The sequence below is a fragment of the Chionomys nivalis genome, chromosome X, assembly GCF_950005125.1.
Source record: "Chionomys nivalis chromosome X, mChiNiv1.1, whole genome shotgun sequence".
In the NCBI taxonomy this organism is placed as follows: domain Eukaryota; kingdom Metazoa; phylum Chordata; class Mammalia; order Rodentia; family Cricetidae; genus Chionomys; species Chionomys nivalis.
Window position 1 is genome coordinate 34,888,232 of NC_080112.1, and position 12,413 is coordinate 34,900,644.

Below are 12,413 nucleotides of genomic sequence, written 5' to 3' on the forward strand. Positions count from 1 at the left end.
TCTACTCCACCCACCTAAGGGATGGCCTATCAAATGAGCCAAGGCAGTTTGTTTATTGACAAATGACCTTCCTCCATCAAAATATCTCAGAGTAACTCTAACCAAACAAAAGAAATTGAAGAAGACACAAGAAAGTGGCAGGATCTCCCATGCTCTTGGGTAAGCAGAATTAACATAGTAAAAATGGCAATCTTACCAAAAGCAATCTACAGACTCAATGCCATGCCCATCAAAAGCACAGCAATATTCTTCAAAGACCTCAAAAGAACAATACTCAACTTCATATTGAAAAGCAAAAAATTCAGGATAGCCAGAACAATCCTGTAAAATAAAAGAACTTCTGGAGGCATCACAATCCATGACTTCAAACTCTACTACAGAGCTACAGTACTGAAAACAACCTGGTATTGGCATAAGAACAGACAGGAGGACCAATGGAACTGAATAGAAGACCCTAATATTAATCCACACACCCCCGAACACCTGATTTTTGACAAAAAAGCAAAAAATATGAAATGGAAAAAAGAAAGCATATTTAACAAATGGTGCTGGCATAATTGGATATCAATGTGTAGACGAATGAAAATAGACCCATGCACAAAACTCAAGTCCAAGTGGATCAAGGACCTCAACATAAACCCAGCCACACTGAACCTTATAGAAGAGAAAATGGGAAGTACACTTGAACACATTGGCACAGGATAACTCTTCCTAAATATAACCCTAGTATATAGTTTTTCACAGACACTGAGAAAAACAAGTAATAAATGGGACCTCCTGAAACTGAAAAGGTTCTGTAAGCAAAGGACATGGTCAAAAAGGCAAAACAGCAGCCTACAGAATGGGAAAAGATCTTCACTAACCCCACATCAGACAGAGGTCTGATCTCCAAAATATACAAAGAACTCAAGGTCACCAAAAGAACACATAACCCCCCCCCCCAAAAAATGGAGTGCATACGTAAACAGAGAACTTTCAACAGAGGAATCTAAAATGGCTGAAAGACACTTTAGGAAATATTCAACATCCTTAGTCATCAGACAAATGCAAATCAAAACAACACTGAGATTCCATCTTACACCTGTAAGAATTGCCAAGATCAAAAACACTGATAACAACCTATGCTGGAGAGGTTTTGGGGAAAAGAGAACACTTCTTCATTGCTGGTGGGAATACAAGCTGGCACAACCCCTTTGGATGTCAGTGTGGTGATTTCTCAGATAATTAGGAAACAACCTTCCTCAAGACCTAGTAATACCACTTTTGGGTATATATCCAAAGGATGCTTAATCATGCCACAAGGACATGTGCTCAGCTATGTTCATAGCAGCTTTGTTTGTCATAGCCAGAACCTGGAAACAACCTAAATGCCCCTTGACCAAAGAATGGATAAGGAAAATGTAGTACATTTACACAATGGAGTACTACACAGCAGAAAAAAAATAACATCTTGAATTTTTCAGAAAAAAGATGGAGCTAGAAAACATTATTTTGAGTGAAGTAACCCAGACACAGAAAGACAATTATCACATGTACCCACTCATAGGTGGTTTTTAAACATAAAGCAAGGAAAACCAGCCTAAAAACCACAATCCCAGCAAACTTAGATAACAATGAGGGCACTAAGACAATTTACATAGATCTAATCTACATGGGAAGTAGAAAAGGACAAGATCTCTTGAGTAAATAGGGAGCATGGGGACCGTGGGGGAGGCCTGAAAGGTGGGGGGGGAGAGGCAAGGAGGGGAGCAAAAGAAAATGTAGAGCTCAATAAATATCAATAAAAAAACCAAGAAAAACACAATTATTTAAAAAAGAGGTCTTAGCCGGGTGGTGGTGGGTGTACGCCTTTAATCCCAGCACTTGGGAGGCAGAGGCAAGAGGATCTCTGTGAGTTCGAGGCCAGCCTGGTCTACAAGAGCTAGCTCCAGGACAGGCTCCAAAAGCTACAGAGAAACCCTGTGTTGAAAAAACAAACTAACTAAAAAAAGAGAGGTCTTGGAGTGTGGAGGGGTAAGCACTGGAGGCAAGTAGGGAAGGGGAAAATTTAATTAAGTTATAATCTCAAAATTAAAAAAAAAAAACAAAATAACTGAATTGAATCAAAAGTTGTCTCAGGATAGGAAATGCATACTTGTGCTCATTCTATGCTGTTGAATCAGAAGTTTATACACAACTAGGCTCTACTACGTGCAGTTAAAATGCATACTTTGGAAGATTTTAGCAAGCGATTCTGGTATAATCCCACCTCACAGACTCCCTTAAAAACTCCCTTAGGGAAATGGGATGAGAAATATGAGAAGGGGAGGATGGGAGGAGCTCGGAGGATTGGGATGGTTGGGATATAGGAAGGATGGATACGGGAGCAGCGAAGTATATATCCTATCTAAGGGAGCCATCTTAGGGTTGGCAAGAGACTTGACTCTTGAGGGGTTCGCAGGTGTCCAGGAATATGTCCCCAGCTGGTACCTTGGGCAACTAAGGAGAGGGAACCTGAAATGACCCTATCCTATACTGATGAATATCTTGCATATCACCTTAGAACCTTCATCTGGCGTTGGATCGAGGTAGAGTCTCAATTTGGAGCAACGGTCTGAGCTCTTAAGGTCCAAATGAGGAGCAGAAGGAGGGAGAACATGAGCAAAAAATCAGGACCACGAGGGATGCACCCACCCACTGTGACAGTGGAACTGATTTATTGGGAGCCCACCAAGGCCAGCTGGTCTGGGACTGAATAAGCATGGGTTGATTCCGGACTCTCTGAGCATGGCGGTCAATGAAGACTGATGAGAAGCCAAGGACAATGGCACTAGGTTTCGATCCTAATACATGAACTGGCTTTGTGGGAGCTTAGCCTGTTTGGACGCTCACCTTTCTGGACGTAGATAGAAGGACCTTGGTCTTACCGCAGGGCAGGGAATTTGGACTGCTCTTCAGTATCGAGAGGGAGGGGGAATGGAGTGGGGGGAGGAGAAGAGGAGTGGGGATAGGGGGAGGGAAGTGGGGGGAGGGCAATATTTGGGAGGAGGGGAGGGAAATGGGAAATGGGGAGCAGGTGGAAATTTTAATTAAAAAAGAATAAAAATAAATAAGTTAAAAAAAAATAAAATATATTAGAAACACTAAACCAAAGTGAACATGACCCTCAAATAAGCAATAAATAAATAAATAAATGGGAAAATCTCAAAAAAAAAAAACTCCCTTAGTAGTTAAATAGAGCTAAAGATACATTTTAAATACTAATTAAAAGAGAAAGGGCATGTTTAAAAAATATCACATGCACCTACACAGATTGATTACAGGAATGCCAGAATGATTCAACTTCATAAATTTACTAAAAATGAATTACATCAACAGATCAAACCAATAAATTCATATCAGTTTCTTCACAGATATTAGAGAAAGGATCACATGACACCTGATTTTTTTAGTGCTGTATGCATGTTGCTCAATATCAGTACCACACTTAATGGGCACATAGCAATAGCCTCCTCACTTGAGACTGGCAATAGTCAAAGACTTTCAATAATTAGTATTATTTATCCTTAACCTAAGATAATACCTAAAATAATTTTTTGTTTGTTTTGGCTTTGTTTTTTGAGACATAGTTTCTCTGTGTAACAACTCTGATTATCCTGGGACTCACTATACAGATAAGGCCAGCTTCATACTCATAGAAATCTGCCTGCCTCTACTTCCCAAGTGCTGGGATTAAAGGTGTGTGCCACCAAGTCCAGATCATTATTTGCCCAGCTCATTAATTACTTAATATAATTAACAAAAGAAATAAGTGAAATGTAAAAACATACTGAAGGGACAAAACCAACTCCATTTTGTGCTAGGCCCCATTAGCAAAGCCGGAAGTTCTCTAGACTGCAGTCAATCAGAGAGTCATCCATACACCTTATGCCCATAACAATAGATTTGTGGTTTCTTGCCTTTATAAACCCTGCCTAAGAATGGTAGGGAACCTCCTCTGGCCCCTGCTGCATTGGTGAGACGAGGTCCTTATCATGATTTGTACTATGGGATTAAACCTTGCTTTGGCATTTCGGTGAGTGTATGTCTCTGGAGGTCTTCTTGGGCTCTCCGCAACTGGGTACTACAATAGAAAATGAGAGTATCATTTGTAGTGATATTTCATTTGTATTTTAATAAATAAAGCTTGCCTGAAGATCAGAGAGTAAAAGAGCCACTCTGGTCAGTCTCACAGACCAGGCAGTGGTGACACACACCTTTGATCCCAGTAGCCACACTAGTTTGCCATAGAAACTGGGCAGAAGTGGTATACGCCTTTAATCTCAGTCCTAGAAAGAAATATAAGATGGGAGGGGACAGCTCTCACACAGTCTCATTTTGAGATTCTTGGAGGTAGGATCACCATTTCAGACTGAAGTAAAGTTAAGAGCCAGTGGCTGGCTGTTTTGCTTTTCTCACCTTTAGGTTGAACCCCAATATCTGTCTCTGGGTTTTTACTAATTGTGCTACAATCATTACTTCCACTTGATACACTTGTATAACTTAGAAAAGAAACACAAATGAATCAACTAAAAACTGCAAGAAAAATAAGATAATTTACTAAACTATATAGATGCAGTGCTGTATTGGTCAGAATTTCTATTGCTGTGAAGAGACACCGTGACCATGGCAACTCTTATAAGGAAGACATTTAATTGAGGATAGCTTACAGTTCAGAGGTTTAGTCTATTCATGGCAGGTGGCATGGTGGCATGCAGGCAGACATGGTACTGGAGGAGGAGCTGAGAGTTCTACATCTTGATCTGCAGGCAGCAGACGCAGCCTGTATCCACACTGGGCATGGCTTGAGCAAAGGAGACCTCAGAGCCCACCCACACAGTGACATACTTCCTCCAACAAGAACACACATATTTCACCAAAGCCACACCTCCTAATAGTACCATTCCCTATGGGGGCCATTTTCTTTCAAACTACCCCAAGTGCTAATTAAAAGAAATGCTGTACAAAGTTAAAGCATGTCCTTTCATATATACAACAGAAAAACTACTAGAACAACAACAACAAAATTCATTCAGAGAAGACATGACGAAAATAAAATACCTGGACTAGAGCCATGACTCCGGCAGTAAAGGTGGTTGCAGCCAAGTCTGACTACCTGAGTTTGATTCCTGAGACCCACATATTAGAAGGAGAGAACCAATACCCACATGTTGTCCTCTGACCTCCACATGCAGGTCGTGGCTTGGGCACAACCCATCCCACTAAATACATACATACATACATACATACACATGATTTTAAGGTTTAAGATAAAATTTCCAAGAATATAATTAAAATATCTGCATGGCCTATGTGAAGAAAATTGATAAATATTCCAAGGGACACAAATGGGAAGGAAGAGAGGAGTTTTGAATAAGGAAAATCAGCATCATAGAAACAGTTCATTTTCCCTTAGTTAATCTATATCTTTAATTAATTAAATACTAGAAGGATTTTTCTCTGGAAAAATACAAAATGTTGCTGGAATATGTGGGTTCATGATTAGCTTCATCTGTCAATAACACAAACCTAGGATCATCTGGAAAGAGAGAGCATCAACTGAAGAACCATTTAAATCAGACTGGCCTGTGGGTATATTTGCGAAGCATTTTCTTGATTAATGGATGATGTGGAGAGCCTAGCTTGCTATAAACAATGCCATCTTAGGGCAGTTGGGTCTGGGCTATTATAAGAAACATAGCTGAACATGATCCTGGAAGCAAACCAATAAGCAGCATTACTCCAGGGATTCTGCTTCAAGCTCCTGCTTTGAGTTTTTGTCTTGACTTCCCTTGATAATAGATTGCATCCTGTAAGATGAAATAAAGCCTTTCCTCCCCAAGTTGATTTTAGGCATGGTGGTTATCACAGCCACACAAAAGCAAACTACAACCGTGAGCAAAAATAATAATTAAAATTTAGCTGGATTATTTTTTCCAAAATAACATAAGGAATTCGGTTTCAAGGATGGTACCAGTCCATAATCTTCACACTAGGGAGCTAGAGGATGAAAGATAACATGTCCAAAGTTATCCTTGGCTATCTAGCAGTTTGAGGTCAGGGTGGACTACATGAGACCCTGTCTCAAAAAAAAGCTAAAATATATTATGAAGTTGTTGTAGATAACACATTATAATGATTCATGGAGTGACAACTTCAACAGATTAGAAGGCCCAGGATTTGACAATTATACAAATTTAGCATATGATAAAAGTCACATGTTAAAGCAGTGTAGAAATGCTGGGTTATTCAATAAATTGGTGACTATTTGTAAGCATATGGTAATTTCATAAACCCTGCTTAATACAAATAGATCTCAGACTTACATGTCAAAATGAAGCCATAACATAATAAATGGAGGTATACAGGCATTCTTTTATAATTACAGAATACACAAAGTCCAAAGCTTAATGCCATAAAGGAAATGATTAATATGATGACTACATATTTAGTAATTTTGCATGGCAAATATTATCATAGCAAACTCAAAAGACAAATATCAAGCTGGAGAAATGACTGCAATTCATATGGCATATATAAAAAGCTCTATATATCAAAACTAAAATACTGTCAGCTTAAAAAATGAATAGAACTTCTCACAGGGAATGAAACACAAATGGCTCTCAAATGCACAAGATATTCAACCTCACTGATCATGGGAGAAAGAAAGAAAGAAAATGACACAGAAACTCTCTTCACTTAGATTCACAAACGCTGATAATTGACAAAGACATGGGGAACCTGACTTTCTCAAGTACTGTCAATTGGTACAATACGTGTCAAAATTATAAATGTAGGTCAGCAAATAAAGACACACACACCAAATAATGAAATAATTTTAAAACATTTATTATAAATGAACCAAATTTTATCTAGGAATAGATCACACAGACACACTTGCACATGCACAAAAAGGCACATGCAGCACTGCTTGTAACAGTCAAAGTCTGAAAACAACTAAAATATCCCTCCCTTAGAGAATAAGTTTACATTTTTTTATAAATGTATACCATGGAATGCTACCCAACCATCAAAATGAATGAAGTATCTCCATGGATATTAATATGTAGTTGTCTCTTAATGGTATTATTAAAAAAGTGAAGCACAGTAATATATATATATATATTTAATGTATAACCACTTGCAGAAACATATTTGTTTACATCTGAAAAACTATAGAATGCTTGCTTAGCATGTACAGAGTCAATTCAATCCTCAGCACTGTATAAATGGGGTAGGTGGTACGTGCCAGTAATATCAGCACTCAGATGTAGAGAAAGGAAGATCCAGAGTTCAAGGTCATCCTCAGCTGCTGCACTATGTAGAATGGAAGCCAATGGCTAATGTTGGGAGTCATGTTTAATCATTCTAGCTTATTCATTGAATCAATTAAACCCAGAGGTCACCATTTTGGTTAGTCTCACTAGCCAGCTTCCTCCAAGAATACCGTCTCCATCCCCATGTTGTAGTATTAAAAATGGACCACCACCCTCATCTTCAGTTACTTGGATTGGGGGTGGATCTAAATTCTGATCCTCACACATGCATGACAAGCGCTTCTCCCACCCCCTCCCAAACTATTTCCCCAGTCTTCCTGTTTCTTTTGGGATTGGTACATACAAATAATACTCCTTTGCCATCCCTCTTTGCTTTTTCTTTAGAAATACATCCTGGATATCATCCCAGAGTGAAGTTCATCTTCATTTATAAGTGTTTTGAAAATGGAAAGGAAAAAAAGTGTGATGCTAATTAAGACACATTTTAGGTAAATAGTACATGACTGGTATTTGACTAAGACCTTCTCATTCATCAGGTAATGAACTGGTGTCATTTCTTGTAAAGACCACTAAATCTTCAGGAACTGAAAATCTCTCTCTGGATGACTGAAGCTACTACAAAGAGTTGGTATTTTGTTTTAAAAATATTTCTCTATTGCTCTGTCTAGTCCACTGTTTTCTTCTCAATGGAAGCCACCAATAGCTTAGAAATTCCCTCAGAAATAGGCTTTTTTTCATGAAGATATTCTTTATTTTGACCCTAGAAGGCTAGTAAATGTTATTAGCTCCAAGGTTGTATGTATTAATTTACATTCTGTTTAATAAAGTATAAACTATACAATTCTGAAATCTCTTGCTGTAGAACCTGAAGCAGAAAAAAAAAAGAGAAATTCCCTCAGTAATTTCTCCAGCCAGTTTTAATATAGGAAAAACCAAATATAAGCAAAGCTATCCCCTGGGGAAAATGTCAGTAATAGCTCTCACAGGACCTGGCTATTAAATATCACTAAATTTAGCAAACAAGAATACAAGACGTCTTGTTAAACCTCAGCTTTATGGAAACAAGGAATGATTTTAAAAGCATAGGTATGTCTCAAATTTTTAGCTATGACTCACTTTTAGTGGCCTGGGGATGCAATTCAGTGGTTTTGTGCTTGGCTAGCACAAAAATTACTGTTTGTTTGTTTGTTTTGGTTTTTCGAGACAGGGTTTCGCTGTAGCTTGGGAGCCTGTCCTTGAACTAGCTCTTGTAGATCAGGCTGGTCTCGAACTCACAGAGATCCGAGATCCCCCTGACTCTGCCTCCTGAGTGCTGGGATTAAAAGCGTGTGCCACCATCACCTGGCTTGTTGATCTTAAAATCAAAATGATCCTAATATTCTCTATGCTTTTTGGCAATTCTATTTGAAACATAAATCATGTAGGTCTATGGTATTGGTTCGGTATTTACTGTCTAGTTGAAATAGGTTTGGGGGCTGATACAGAATCACTCTCTCAAGGTCGATGAAGAGAACTGGCTTATATTTCTTTGAGGGCTTGTCTCTTGTGTTTTCATCATAGACATTCTCACTTTCCAGTCATGGGGAATTGTCTGCAATCTCATGTACTGGACAGGAGTCACTGTGCACATGGCGTGCACTGTCCTCTTCCCCACTTCCTCTCCCTGTTTCCCATTTGACTGATGCCTACTTTTCTTTAGCCCAAGTCTTTCAAACTGAAAGCCAAAAAGAGTATATGTTACTAGTATGCTTATTACCGTTTTCATCAGACAAGTGACTACCCAGTTGATCTACTTTGTATTTTTTACTTCAGATGGAGACATGGGTCCTAAAGAACACTTCTCTGACACAAAAATATATCAGGAGTGGTGATGGTTGACAATTCACCATGCCAACATTTTGACAACAAAGGGTAGTGATGAGAATTGCTGTGAGTTTGTGAACTTTAGTCATTTAATTCTCAAAAGAGATAGCAAGTGCTCAATTCTATCATATGCTTTAGCCCACAAATACATGCTTAATACTGTCAGATCATTTGCCTTTATAAAAAAAAGTCAAAATTTTTTAACTAGATATGAAATCTTTCAGTTCACAAATTTTTGCTCTATCCTTTAAACTCAGATACTTCATTGAATCACCAGTTTGAGGTTTTGTATGTGTCTAAATCTGGCATCATTTTTCTTCCAGCTGACTAACACCTTGTGTCTGACCGCCTGACTACTGACTCTCCTGTTGTTCTCCCTGAAAGCAGAAACTTTGCCTGTAGTTTCTTTAGTCATTGGGATAGTATTAGACTATGTAGACACCCAGATGAATGGATTGTGAGTAAATGAATGGATGTATCATCTAATGAAGAATGTAGAATGAATGCAGGCACCCCTCCCCAACCCAGGCACAAGACAAAATTTTCAAAAATACAAAAAAATACTCCTTTTCTTTCTCCATCCAATAAGGGACAGAAAACAATAAGATTTCTTTAAACACAAAGTCACAGTATTTTCGCACGTTAAGACTGGTAAGTGGTAGAGGTTTAACAGTTGATTACATCTTGGAAATCACATGTGAAGCAATCAGACTTCTAGAATTTGGCATTGCTTTATAGTTCTTCTCACAGTGCTTTTAAAATAATATGACATGTAGTCAGAACAAACGTGTTGTTAATATTTTATCAGGAAGTTATTGTTTTCTCTTTGAATATGTCTCATTACAGGCACTGCTGCATTATTAAGTATAAATGTATTATATCCAAGGACCAATTTTCCAAACCCTGTAGTATGAATTTCTGATTTTATAATAGATGTCGATGGGTAAGTCAGCTTCATTTCATCTAAATTTACTTTTCAGCATACTTTGTTGGAATGCATGCATAATCACATAACATATTTTATGCTCTGCCATAGAATGGAGCAAGCAAATGGAGCCAAAATCACTGTGAACAACAAAAGAGCCACTGCAGATAGCACTAGGAACATCACTGGGGAACCCTCAGCCATTGGTACAATCAAGAATGAATATTCCAAATTTCCACATGGAGAAACAATAGCACATCAAATATCCATGCTGTTATTTATCAGTCTCTTTCTGATAAATGTTAAGTTCAATACTTAATCAACGCATGAAATCAGTTGTTCGTACAGAAATGTGTTGTCCTTTCATCGCTGCCTTTTAAACCAGGGCTGTGTTATCAGCAACTGTGACCCTGCCATTGCTACCAGCAGCCTTTTGGCCACAAGAGTTGCAGCCTGAGGGATTTCTGTTTGTGTGTTGACTCTTTCAAAGCTACAAAGGGAACTTATCTAAATCTCTGTCCCTTTAAAGAACTCAAGATTCCAAGGTTAATGTGGAATTCTACACCTCAGGGAAACAAAATTCCTTTTGAATGGCACCTCACCCACCCACCCCTCCTTATAAACCCTTCTCCACTTGGCTCCTCCCTACTAATTCCTGTCAGCTAATCCTGATGCGCCTCTTGACTGCAGGTGAATTTTATTTAATCAAACATGTCTTTGACTCATTAAACAAATGTTCCTTAGCATAAACCAAAGTAACACACCTTAAAATAATATTCTACAACAGAAATGTTACTCAAAGAATAAGGGACTGTGTTTTTTACATTTAGGAATTACTATGAATTAATGAACAATCACAATTTTTAATACTCTGAGGCATTAAGTAAAACATGCTTTGGAGCTTCTTCTTCTTCTGGAAACACCAAATGGCGGATGACGCCGGTGCAGCGGGAGGGCCCGGAGGACCCGGGGGCCCAGGATTAGGAGGCCATGGCGGCTTCCGCGGAGGATTCGGCAGCGGTCTGAGGGGCCGCGGCCGCGGTCGAGGCCGAGGCCGAGGTCGAGGCCGCGGGGCTCGCGGAGGTAAAGCTGAAAACAAGGAGTGGATTCCTGTCACCAAGCTGGGCCGCCTGGTTAAGGACATGAAAATCAAGTCCCTAGAGGAGATCTACCTGTCCTCCCTGCCCATTAAGGAGTCTGAGATTATTGACTTTTTCCTGGGAGCTTCCCTAAAGGATGAGGTTCTGAAGATCATTCCCGTGCAGAAGCAGACTAGGGCAGGCCAGCGGACCAGGTTCAAGGCTTTTGTCGCTATTGGGGACTACAATGGTCACGTAGGTCTCGGTGTCAAGTGCTCCAAGGAGGTAGCCACTGCCATTCGAGGGGCCATCTTGGCCAAGCTTTCCATTGTCCCTGTGTGGAGAGGCTACTGGGGGAACAAGATTGGCAAGCCCCACACTGTTCCTTGCAAAGTGACAGGCCGCTGTGGTTCTGTGCTGGTGCGTCTCATCCCTGCCCCCAGAGGCACTGGCGTAGTCTCCGCTCCTGTGCCCAAGAAGCTGCTGATGATGGCTGGGCATTGATGACTGCTGCACATCAGCCAGGGGCTGCACTGCCACCCTGGGCAACTTTGCCAAGGCCACCTTTGATGCCATCTCTAAGACCTACAGCTACCTGACCCCCGACCTCTGGGGAAAGAGACTGTGTTCACCAAGTCTCCTTATCAGGAATTCACTGACCATCTTGTGAAAACCCACACCAGAGTCTCTGTTCAGAGGACCCAGGCTCCAGCTGTGGCCACCACATAAGGGTTTTTATACAAGGAAAATAAAAGTGAATTAAGTCTGTTAAAAAAAAAAGCAAAACAAAACATGCTTTAGACAAATGAGGATGATACATGCAGAGCCATCCCCTGCCATGTTACTTAGCTGAAACTTCATAAAGGAGAGAAGCTATTAGTAGATGTGATCACAAACTAGAAATGGCTTGGTACCTGATTTGCCTTTGCCTTACATGCTGGAAATCGGCTTGGAACCCAGAAGAGAGTCTAAAAAGCAGCTCGCTGTCGAGATAAAAAGCTTGATAGAGCAGAGTCTCTTGGAAAGTACAGGGTATGACCTGTAAACAGCCATATAAACAAGTATGGGAAGCCCTGAGTGAGTGAAGTCCTGTGAGAATGTGTGCTATTGAGACAAGCACAGTCAAATCCCTGAAACTGTGTAAGAATGTGTCACAGAGGTCTCCTGTGTAGTCTCAACCCCTGCTCTTCCACTGTGCCCTGAGCACAAGGTTCTATTTCTGGAACTTCAGCAGCTAGATCTTCAAAATTA

The 12,413-nt window shown here is 39.9% G+C and overlaps 1 pseudogene; it reads left to right on the forward strand.

The window, feature by feature from the left end:
* The first annotated feature begins 11,009 nt into the window (after positions 1-11,009).
* On the forward strand, positions 11,010-11,891 carry LOC130868094 (40S ribosomal protein S2-like; annotated as a pseudogene).
* The last annotated feature ends 522 nt before the right edge of the window (positions 11,892-12,413 follow it).